Consider the following 12,500-nt stretch of genomic DNA (forward strand, 5'->3'; position numbering starts at 1 on the left):
GCCCAACGGGGCCAGCACGAGCAGTCATCCGCGGTCCCCTGGCCCTGCGCACGTTTGTCTTTGAAACCGAGCATCAATGCCACAGAAAGTGCCGGGGCGCCAGCTGGAGCCATCATCCGACGTGCCATGGCTCTGGTCCCATGGTCTTCGCAACCGAGCATTCGTGACACCCGCGGGGCCAGGACACCAACCCTTCCGACACGAGCATTCGCGCATGTTCTTTGGCCACACAACGGCGCCAGCACGAGCAAAATCATCCGCGGTGCGGTGGCCTTGCACGGCCTTTTGTCTTTGGAACCAACCATCAGTGCCACGGGAAGTGCCGGAGTCCCGGCATCCGCGGTGCCAAGTCATTGCGCCCTTGGTCTCTGCAGCGGGGCATGCCGGGCACTCCCAACCATTGCAAGCAAGCAAGCAAGCAAGAAAGAAAGTAAGTAAGTAAGTAAGTATTACATATAGGGGCGGGACATGCGGGGAGATCTGCGAAACGTGCATTACGGGGCACACGCGTACCTACCGGGGCATACCGACCCCTATTGGGGCACACGTGTGCATATCGGGGCATACCGGGCCTATCGGGGCACACGCGTACATACCGGGGCATACCGAGCCCTACTGGGGCACACGTGCGCATATCGGGGCGTACCAAGCCTATCGGGGCATACGCATGTATCCCAAGGCATACCGAGTCTATCCGGGCATACGCGTTCATACCGGGGCGTAACGGGCCTATCGGGGCATACTTGGGCATATCCGGGCAAAAAATGCCCAAAACTTGCGCAACCTTGGCAACCGTGGTCCATTCCTCTCTATATGCCTAGCCTTGCCAACCGTGGTCCATTCCTCACTATATGCCATGGCCTTGTGCCCATGGTCTTCCCAAGACAGCGTCCAAGGCCCCCGGAAGGCCAAGGGAGCCCAACCCAGCAATGCCCTGCTATGGCAAGCCAAGGCCAAGCATTCCGGTGCCTATCCGGGCAAAAATGCAATTCCTCTCTATATGCCTAGCCTTGGCAACCGTGGTCCATTCCCCACCATATGCCATGGCCTTGTGCCCATGGTCTTCCCAAGACAGTGTCCAAGGCGCCCGGAAGGCCAAGGGAGCCCAACCCAGCAATGCCCTGCTTTGGCAAGCCAAGGCCAAGCATTCCGGTGCCTAACCTTGGCAACCGTGGTCCTTTCCTCACCATATGCCATGGCCTTGTGCCCATGGTCTTCGCAAGACATCGTCCAAGGCGCCCAAAAGGCCAAGGGAGCCCAACCCAGCAATGCCTTGCTAGGACAAGCCAAGGCCAAGCATTCCGGTGCCTATCCGGGCAAAAACGCCCAAAGCATGCCCATTCCTTAGCCTATCCAGGCAAAAACGCCCAAAATCTGCACATTCTAGTGCCTATCCGGGCAAAAACGCCCACCAGCATGCCACCCTCCTATAGGGTTTGCGCAACCAACCAGCCTAACCACCAGTGGCAACCAAAGGTGCTGTTAGCGACGACTTCTGAAGACGCAACGAGACGCGACGTGTTTGCGCCCAGACGCGACGAGACGATGCGGGATCTGCGCCCAAGAATGCCTAGACCCGTCGACTTGATGCGGGATCAGCTCGCCCAAGCATGCCTAGTGTGCAAGGCCTGTGTGCAAGGCTAGTGTCCAAGGCTAGTGTGCAAGGCTCATGTGGAACGCTAGTGCGCAAGGCTAGTGCCCAAGGCTTGTGTGCCAGGCCCGTGTGCAAGGCTAGTGTCCAGGGCTTGTGTGCATTGCTTGAGTGCAAGGCTTGTGTGCATTGCTCGAGTGCATGGCTTGTGTGCAAGGGTTGTGCGCAAGGCTAGTGTGCGGGGCTTGTGCGCATGGCTAATGTGCACGGCTTGTGTGCATGGCTACCGTGCAAGGCTAGTTTGCATGGCTAGGGTGCAAGGCTCGCATGCGAGGCTAGTGTGCAAGGCTGCGTGCAAGGGAAGCGTGCAGGGCGAGTGTGCGAGGCCACTGTGCACGGCGCCAGCACTAGCGAGCCATCATCCGCGTTGCCATGGCTCGCTTGGCCTTGGCTTGCCAGGCCCCGACACGAGCAATCGCGCATTTTCTTTGCAACCGACCATCAATGCCGCCCAACGGGGCCAGCACGAGCAGTCATCCGCGGTCCCCTGGCCCTGCGCACGTTTGTCTTTGAAACCGAGCATCAATGCCACAGAAAGTGCCGGGGCGCCAGCTGGAGCCATCATCCGACGTGCCATGGCTCGCTTGGCCTTGGCTTGCCGGGCCCCGACACGAGCAATCGCGCATTTTCTTTGCAACCGACCATCAATGCCGCCCAACGGGGCCAGCACGAGCAGTCATCCGCGGTCCCCTGGCACTGCGCACGTTTGTCTTTGAAACCGAGCATCAATGCCACAGAAAGTGCCGGGGCGCCAGCTGGAGCCATCATCCGACGTGCCATGGCTCTGGTCCCATGGTCTTCGCAACCGAGCATTCGTGACACCCGCGGGGCCAGGACACCAACCCTTCCGACACGAGCATTCGCGCATGTTCTTTGGCCACACAACGGCGCCAGCACGAGCAAAATCATCCGCGGTGCGGTGGCCTTGCACGGCCTTTTGTCTTTGGAACCAACCATCAGTGCCACGGGAAGTGCCGGAGTCCCGGCATCCGCGGTGCCAAGTCATTGCGCCCTTGGTCTCTGCAGCGGGGCATGCCGGGCACTCCCAACCATTGCAAGCAAGCAAGCAAGCAAGAAAGAAAGTAAGTAAGTAAGTAAGTATTACATATAGGGGCGGGACATGCGGGGAGATCTGCGAAACGTGCATTACGGGGCACACGCGTACCTACCGGGGCATACCGACCCCTATTGGGGCACACGTGTGCATATCGGGGCATACCGGGCCTATCGGGGCACACGCGTACATACCGGGGCATACCGAGCCCTACTGGGGCACACGTGCGCATATCGGGGCATACGCATGTATCCCAAGGCATACCGAGTCTATCCGGGCATACGCGTTCATACCGGGGCGTAACGGGCCTATCGGGGCATACTTGGGCATATCCGGGCAAAAAATGCCCAAAACTTGCGCAACCTTGGCAACCGTGGTCCATTCCTCTCTATATGCCTAGCCTTGCCAACCGTGGTCCATTCCTCACTATATGCCATGGCCTTGTGCCCATGGTCTTCCCAAGACAGCGTCCAAGGCCCCCGGAAGGCCAAGGGAGCCCAACCCAGCAATGCCCTGCTATGGCAAGCCAAGGCCAAGCATTCCGGTGCCTATCCGGGCAAAAATGCAATTCCTCTCTATATGCCTAGCCTTGGCAACCGTGGTCCATTCCCCACCATATGCCATGGCCTTGTGCCCATGGTCTTCCCAAGACAGTGTCCAAGGCGCCCGGAAGGCCAAGGGAGCCCAACCCAGCAATGCCCTGCTTTGGCAAGCCAAGGCCAAGCATTCCGGTGCCTAACCTTGGCAACCGTGGTCCTTTCCTCACCATATGCCATGGCCTTGTGCCCATGGTCTTCGCAAGACATCGTCCAAGGCGCCCAAAAGGCCAAGGGAGCCCAACCCAGCAATGCCTTGCTAGGACAAGCCAAGGCCAAGCATTCCGGTGCCTATCCGGGCAAAAACGCCCAAAGCATGCCCATTCCTTAGCCTATCCAGGCAAAAACGCCCAAAATCTGCACATTCTAGTGCCTATCCGGGCAAAAACGCCCACCAGCATGCCACCCTCCTATAGGGTTTGCGCAACCAACCAGCCTAACCACCAGTGGCAACCAAAGGTGCTGTTAGCGACGACTTCTGAAGACGCAACGAGACGCGACGTGTTTGCGCCCAGACGCGACGAGACGATGCGGGATCTGCGCCCAAGAATGCCTAGACCCGTCGACTTGATGCGGGATCAGCTCGCCCAAGCATGCCTAGTGTGCAAGGCCTGTGTGCAAGGCTAGTGTCCAAGGCTAGTGTGCAAGGCTCATGTGGAACGCTAGTGCGCAAGGCTAGTGCCCAAGGCTTGTGTGCCAGGCCCGTGTGCAAGGCTAGTGTCCAGGGCTTGTGTGCATTGCTTGAGTGCAAGGCTTGTGTGCATTGCTCGAGTGCATGGCTTGTGTGCAAGGGTTGTGCGCAAGGCTAGTGTGCGGGGCTTGTGCGCATGGCTAATGTGCACGGCTTGTGTGCATGGCTACCGTGCAAGGCTAGTTTGCATGGCTAGGGTGCAAGGCTCGCATGCGAGGCTAGTGTGCAAGGCTGCGTGCAAGGGAAGCGTGCAGGGCGAGTGTGCGAGGCCACTGTGCACGGCGCCAGCACTAGCGAGCCATCATCCGCGTTGCCATGGCTCGCTTGGCCTTGGCTTGCCAGGCCCCGACACGAGCAATCGCGCATTTTCTTTGCAACCGACCATCAATGCCGCCCAACGGGGCCAGCACGAGCAGTCATCCGCGGTCCCCTGGCCCTGCGCACGTTTGTCTTTGAAACCGAGCATCAATGCCACAGAAACTGCCGGGGCGCCAGCTGGAGCCATCATCCGACGTGCCATGGCTCGCTTGGCCTTGGCTTGCCGGGCCCCGACACGAGCAATCGCGCATTTTCTTTGCAACCGACCATCAATGCCGCCCAACGGGGCCAGCACGAGCAGTCATCCGCGGTCCCCTGGCACTGCGCACGTTTGTCTTTGAAACCGAGCATCAATGCCACAGAAAGTGCCGGGGCGCCAGCTGGAGCCATCATCCGACGTGCCATGGCTCTGGTCCCATGGTCTTCGCAACCGAGCATTCGTGACACCCGCGGGGCCAGGACACCAACCCTTCCGACACGAGCATTCGCGCATGTTCTTTGGCCACACAACGGCGCCAGCACGAGCAAAATCATCCGCGGTGCGGTGGCCTTGCACGGCCTTTTGTCTTTGGAACCAACCATCAGTGCCACGGGAAGTGCCGGAGTCCCGGCATCCGCGGTGCCAAGTCATTGCGCCCTTGGTCTCTGCAGCGGGGCATGCCGGGCACTCCCAACCATTGCAAGCAAGCAAGCAAGCAAGAAAGAAAGTAAGTAAGTAAGTAAGTATTACATATAGGGGCGGGACATGCGGGGAGATCTGCGAAACGTGCATTACGGGGCACACGCGTACCTACCGGGGCATACCGACCCCTATTGGGGCACACGTGTGCATATCGGGGCATACCGGGCCTATCGGGGCACACGCGTACATACCGGGGCATACCGAGCCCTACTGGGGCACACGTGCGCATATCGGGGCATACGCATGTATCCCAAGGCATACCGAGTCTATCCGGGCATACGCGTTCATACCGGGGCGTAACGGGCCTATCGGGGCATACTTGGGCATATCCGGGCAAAAAATGCCCAAAACTTGCGCAACCTTGGCAACCGTGGTCCATTCCTCTCTATATGCCTAGCCTTGCCAACCGTGGTCCATTCCTCACTATATGCCATGGCCTTGTGCCCATGGTCTTCCCAAGACAGCGTCCAAGGCCCCCGGAAGGCCAAGGGAGCCCAACCCAGCAATGCCCTGCTATGGCAAGCCAAGGCCAAGCATTCCGGTGCCTATCCGGGCAAAAATGCAATTCCTCTCTATATGCCTAGCCTTGGCAACCGTGGTCCATTCCCCACCATATGCCATGGCCTTGTGCCCATGGTCTTCCCAAGACAGTGTCCAAGGCGCCCGGAAGGCCAAGGGAGCCCAACCCAGCAATGCCCTGCTTTGGCAAGCCAAGGCCAAGCATTCCGGTGCCTAACCTTGGCAACCGTGGTCCTTTCCTCACCATATGCCATGGCCTTGTGGCCATGGTCTTCGCAAGACATCGTCCAAGGCGCCCAAAAGGCCAAGGGAGCCCAACCCAGCAATGCCTTGCTAGGACAAGCCAAGGCCAAGCATTCCGGTGCCTATCCGGGCAAAAACGCCCAAAGCATGCCCATTCCTTAGCCTATCCAGGCAAAAACGCCCAAAATCTGCACATTCTAGTGCCTATCCGGGCAAAAACGCCCACCAGCATGCCACCCTCCTATAGGGTTTGCGCAACCAACCAGCCTAACCACCAGTGGCAACCAAAGGTGCTGTTAGCGACGACTTCTGAAGACGCAACGAGACGCGACGTGTTTGCGCCCAGACGCGACGAGACGATGCGGGATCTGCGCCCAAGAATGCCTAGACCCGTCGACTTGATGCGGGATCAGCTCGCCCAAGCATGCCTAGTGTGCAAGGCCTGTGTGCAAGGCTAGTGTCCAAGGCTAGTGTGCAAGGCTCATGTGGAACGCTAGTGCGCAAGGCTAGTGCCCAAGGCTTGTGTGCCAGGCCCGTGTGCAAGGCTAGTGTCCAGGGCTTGTGTGCATTGCTTGAGTGCAAGGCTTGTGTGCATTGCTCGAGTGCATGGCTTGTGTGCAAGGGTTGTGCGCAAGGCTAGTGTGCGGGGCTTGTGCGCATGGCTAATGTGCACGGCTTGTGTGCATGGCTACCGTGCAAGGCTAGTTTGCATGGCTAGGGTGCAAGGCTCGCATGCGAGGCTAGTGTGCAAGGCTGCGTGCAAGGGAAGCGTGCAGGGCGAGTGTGCGAGGCCACTGTGCACGGCGCCAGCACTAGCGAGCCATCATCCGCGTTGCCATGGCTCGCTTGGCCTTGGCTTGCCAGGCCCCGACACGAGCAATCGCGCATTTTCTTTGCAACCGACCATCAATGCCGCCCAACGGGGCCAGCACGAGCAGTCATCCGCGGTCCCCTGGCCCTGCGCACGTTTGTCTTTGAAACCGAGCATCAATGCCACAGAAAGTGCCGGGGCGCCAGCTGGAGCCATCATCCGACGTGCCATGGCTCGCTTGGCCTTGGCTTGCCGGGCCCCGACACGAGCAATCGCGCATTTTCTTTGCAACCGACCATCAATGCCGCCCAACGGGGCCAGCACGAGCAGTCATCCGCGGTCCCCTGGCACTGCGCACGTTTGTCTTTGAAACCGAGCATCAATGCCACAGAAAGTGCCGGGGCGCCAGCTGGAGCCATCATCCGACGTGCCATGGCTCTGGTCCCATGGTCTTCGCAACCGAGCATTCGTGACACCCGCGGGGCCAGGACACCAACCCTTCCGACACGAGCATTCGCGCATGTTCTTTGGCCACACAACGGCGCCAGCACGAGCAAAATCATCCGCGGTGCGGTGGCCTTGCACGGCCTTTTGTCTTTGGAACCAACCATCAGTGCCACGGGAAGTGCCGGAGTCCCGGCATCCGCGGTGCCAAGTCATTGCGCCCTTGGTCTCTGCAGCGGGGCATGCCGGGCACTCCCAACCATTGCAAGCAAGCAAGCAAGCAAGAAAGAAAGTAAGTAAGTAAGTAAGTATTACATATAGGGGCGGGACATGCGGGGAGATCTGCGAAACGTGCATTACGGGGCACACGCGTACCTACCGGGGCATACCGACCCCTATTGGGGCACACGTGTGCATATCGGGGCATACCGGGCCTATCGGGGCACACGCGTACATACCGGGGCATACCGAGCCCTACTGGGGCACACGTGCGCATATCGGGGCATACGCATGTATCCCAAGGCATACCGAGTCTATCCGGGCATACGCGTTCATACCGGGGCGTAACGGGCCTATCGGGGCATACTTGGGCATATCCGGGCAAAAAATGCCCAAAACTTGCGCAACCTTGGCAACCGTGGTCCATTCCTCTCTATATGCCTAGCCTTGCCAACCGTGGTCCATTCCTCACTATATGCCATGGCCTTGTGCCCATGGTCTTCCCAAGACAGCGTCCAAGGCCCCCGGAAGGCCAAGGGAGCCCAACCCAGCAATGCCCTGCTATGGCAAGCCAAGGCCAAGCATTCCGGTGCCTATCCGGGCAAAAATGCAATTCCTCTCTATATGCCTAGCCTTGGCAACCGTGGTCCATTCCCCACCATATGCCATGGCCTTGTGCCCATGGTCTTCCCAAGACAGTGTCCAAGGCGCCCGGAAGGCCAAGGGAGCCCAACCCAGCAATGCCCTGCTTTGGCAAGCCAAGGCCAAGCATTCCGGTGCCTAACCTTGGCAACCGTGGTCCTTTCCTCACCATATGCCATGGCCTTGTGGCCATGGTCTTCGCAAGACATCGTCCAAGGCGCCCAAAAGGCCAAGGGAGCCCAACCCAGCAATGCCTTGCTAGGACAAGCCAAGGCCAAGCATTCCGGTGCCTATCCGGGCAAAAACGCCCAAAGCATGCCCATTCCTTAGCCTATCCAGGCAAAAACGCCCAAAATCTGCACATTCTAGTGCCTATCCGGGCAAAAACGCCCACCAGCATGCCACCCTCCTATAGGGTTTGCGCAACCAACCAGCCTAACCACCAGTGGCAACCAAAGGTGCTGTTAGCGACGACTTCTGAAGACGCAACGAGACGCGACGTGTTTGCGCCCAGACGCGACGAGACGATGCGGGATCTGCGCCCAAGAATGCCTAGACCCGTCGACTTGATGCGGGATCAGCTCGCCCAAGCATGCCTAGTGTGCAAGGCCTGTGTGCAAGGCTAGTGTCCAAGGCTAGTGTGCAAGGCTCATGTGGAACGCTAGTGCGCAAGGCTAGTGCCCAAGGCTTGTGTGCCAGGCCCGTGTGCAAGGCTAGTGTCCAGGGCTTGTGTGCATTGCTTGAGTGCAAGGCTTGTGTGCATTGCTCGAGTGCATGGCTTGTGTGCAAGGGTTGTGCGCAAGGCTAGTGTGCGGGGCTTGTGCGCATGGCTAATGTGCACGGCTTGTGTGCATGGCTACCGTGCAAGGCTAGTTTGCATGGCTAGGGTGCAAGGCTCGCATGCGAGGCTAGTGTGCAAGGCTGCGTGCAAGGGAAGCGTGCAGGGCGAGTGTGCGAGGCCACTGTGCACGGCGCCAGCACTAGCGAGCCATCATCCGCGTTGCCATGGCTCGCTTGGCCTTGGCTTGCCAGGCCCCGACACGAGCAATCGCGCATTTTCTTTGCAACCGACCATCAATGCCGCCCAACGGGGCCAGCACGAGCAGTCATCCGCGGTCCCCTGGCCCTGCGCACGTTTGTCTTTGAAACCGAGCATCAATGCCACAGAAAGTGCCGGGGCGCCAGCTGGAGCCATCATCCGACGTGCCATGGCTCGCTTGGCCTTGGCTTGCCGGGCCCCGACACGAGCAATCGCGCATTTTCTTTGCAACCGACCATCAATGCCGCCCAACGGGGCCAGCACGAGCAGTCATCCGCGGTCCCCTGGCACTGCGCACGTTTGTCTTTGAAACCGAGCATCAATGCCACAGAAAGTGCCGGGGCGCCAGCTGGAGCCATCATCCGACGTGCCATGGCTCTGGTCCCATGGTCTTCGCAACCGAGCATTCGTGACACCCGCGGGGCCAGGACACCAACCCTTCCGACACGAGCATTCGCGCATGTTCTTTGGCCACACAACGGCGCCAGCACGAGCAAAATCATCCGCGGTGCGGTGGCCTTGCACGGCCTTTTGTCTTTGGAACCAACCATCAGTGCCACGGGAAGTGCCGGAGTCCCGGCATCCGCGGTGCCAAGTCATTGCGCCCTTGGTCTCTGCAGCGGGGCATGCCGGGCACTCCCAACCATTGCAAGCAAGCAAGCAAGCAAGAAAGAAAGTAAGTAAGTAAGTAAGTATTACATATAGGGGCGGGACATGCGGGGAGATCTGCGAAACGTGCATTACGGGGCACACGCGTACCTACCGGGGCATACCGACCCCTATTGGGGCACACGTGTGCATATCGGGGCATACCGGGCCTATCGGGGCACACGCGTACATACCGGGGCATACCGAGCCCTACTGGGGCACACGTGCGCATATCGGGGCGTACCAAGCCTATCGGGGCATACGCATGTATCCCAAGGCATACCGAGTCTATCCGGGCATACGCGTTCATACCGGGGCGTAACGGGCCTATCGGGGCATACTTGGGCATATCCGGGCAAAAAATGCCCAAAACTTGCGCAACCTTGGCAACCGTGGTCCATTCCTCTCTATATGCCTAGCCTTGCCAACCGTGGTCCATTCCTCACTATATGCCATGGCCTTGTGCCCATGGTCTTCCCAAGACAGCGTCCAAGGCCCCCGGAAGGCCAAGGGAGCCCAACCCAGCAATGCCCTGCTATGGCAAGCCAAGGCCAAGCATTCCGGTGCCTATCCGGGCAAAAATGCAATTCCTCTCTATATGCCTAGCCTTGGCAACCGTGGTCCATTCCCCACCATATGCCATGGCCTTGTGCCCATGGTCTTCCCAAGACAGTGTCCAAGGCGCCCGGAAGGCCAAGGGAGCCCAACCCAGCAATGCCCTGCTTTGGCAAGCCAAGGCCAAGCATTCCGGTGCCTAACCTTGGCAACCGTGGTCCTTTCCTCACCATATGCCATGGCCTTGTGCCCATGGTCTTCGCAAGACATCGTCCAAGGCGCCCAAAAGGCCAAGGGAGCCCAACCCAGCAATGCCTTGCTAGGACAAGCCAAGGCCAAGCATTCCGGTGCCTATCCGGGCAAAAACGCCCAAAGCATGCCCATTCCTTAGCCTATCCAGGCAAAAACGCCCAAAATCTGCACATTCTAGTGCCTATCCGGGCAAAAACGCCCACCAGCATGCCACCCTCCTATAGGGTTTGCGCAACCAACCAGCCTAACCACCAGTGGCAACCAAAGGTGCTGTTAGCGACGACTTCTGAAGACGCAACGAGACGCGACGTGTTTGCGCCCAGACGCGACGAGACGATGCGGGATCTGCGCCCAAGAATGCCTAGACCCGTCGACTTGATGCGGGATCAGCTCGCCCAAGCATGCCTAGTGTGCAAGGCCTGTGTGCAAGGCTAGTGTCCAAGGCTAGTGTGCAAGGCTCATGTGGAACGCTAGTGCGCAAGGCTAGTGCCCAAGGCTTGTGTGCCAGGCCCGTGTGCAAGGCTAGTGTCCAGGGCTTGTGTGCATTGCTTGAGTGCAAGGCTTGTGTGCATTGCTCGAGTGCATGGCTTGTGTGCAAGGGTTGTGCGCAAGGCTAGTGTGCGGGGCTTGTGCGCATGGCTAATGTGCACGGCTTGTGTGCATGGCTACCGTGCAAGGCTAGTTTGCATGGCTAGGGTGCAAGGCTCGCATGCGAGGCTAGTGTGCAAGGCTGCGTGCAAGGGAAGCGTGCAGGGCGAGTGTGCGAGGCCACTGTGCACGGCGCCAGCACTAGCGAGCCATCATCCGCGTTGCCATGGCTCGCTTGGCCTTGGCTTGCCAGGCCCCGACACGAGCAATCGCGCATTTTCTTTGCAACCGACCATCAATGCCGCCCAACGGGGCCAGCACGAGCAGTCATCCGCGGTCCCCTGGCCCTGCGCACGTTTGTCTTTGAAACCGAGCATCAATGCCACAGAAAGTGCCGGGGCGCCAGCTGGAGCCATCATCCGACGTGCCATGGCTCGCTTGGCCTTGGCTTGCCGGGCCCCGACACGAGCAATCGCGCATTTTCTTTGCAACCGACCATCAATGCCGCCCAACGGGGCCAGCACGAGCAGTCATCCGCGGTCCCCTGGCACTGCGCACGTTTGTCTTTGAAACCGAGCATCAATGCCACAGAAAGTGCCGGGGCGCCAGCTGGAGCCATCATCCGACGTGCCATGGCTCTGGTCCCATGGTCTTCGCAACCGAGCATTCGTGACACCCGCGGGGCCAGGACACCAACCCTTCCGACACGAGCATTCGCGCATGTTCTTTGGCCACACAACGGCGCCAGCACGAGCAAAATCATCCGCGGTGCGGTGGCCTTGCACGGCCTTTTGTCTTTGGAACCAACCATCAGTGCCACGGGAAGTGCCGGAGTCCCGGCATCCGCGGTGCCAAGTCATTGCGCCCTTGGTCTCTGCAGCGGGGCATGCCGGGCACTCCCAACCATTGCAAGCAAGCAAGCAAGCAAGAAAGAAAGAAAGTAAGTAAGTAAGTATTACATATAGGGGCGGGACATGCGGGGAGATCTGCGAAACGTGCATTACGGGGCACACGCGTACCTACCGGGGCATACCGACCCCTATTGGGGCACACGTGTGCATATCGGGGCATACCGGGCCTATCGGGGCACACGCGTACATACCGGGGCATACCGAGCCCTACTGGGGCACACGTGCGCATATCGGGGCGTACCAAGCCTATCGGGGCATACGCATGTATCCCAAGGCATACCGAGTCTATCCGGGCATACGCGTTCATACCGGGGCGTAACGGGCCTATCGGGGCATACTTGGGCATATCCGGGCAAAAAATGCCCAAAACTTGCGCAACCTTGGCAACCGTGGTCCATTCCTCTCTATATGCCTAGCCTTGCCAACCGTGGTCCATTCCTCACTATATGCCATGGCCTTGTGCCCATGGTCTTCCCAAGACAGCGTCCAAGGCCCCCGGAAGGCCAAGGGAGCCCAACCCAGCAATGCCCTGCTATGGCAAGCCAAGGCCAAGCATTCCGGTGCCTATCCGGGCAAAAATGCGATTCCTCTCTATATGCCTAGCCTTGGCAACCGTGGTCCATTCCCCACCATATGC

This window comes from Tasmannia lanceolata, unplaced genomic scaffold, assembly GCF_043159265.1.
Source record: "Tasmannia lanceolata isolate RefF3 unplaced genomic scaffold, GAP_Taslan_0.1 ptg000067l, whole genome shotgun sequence".
NCBI lineage: Eukaryota > Viridiplantae > Streptophyta > Magnoliopsida > Canellales > Winteraceae > Tasmannia > Tasmannia lanceolata.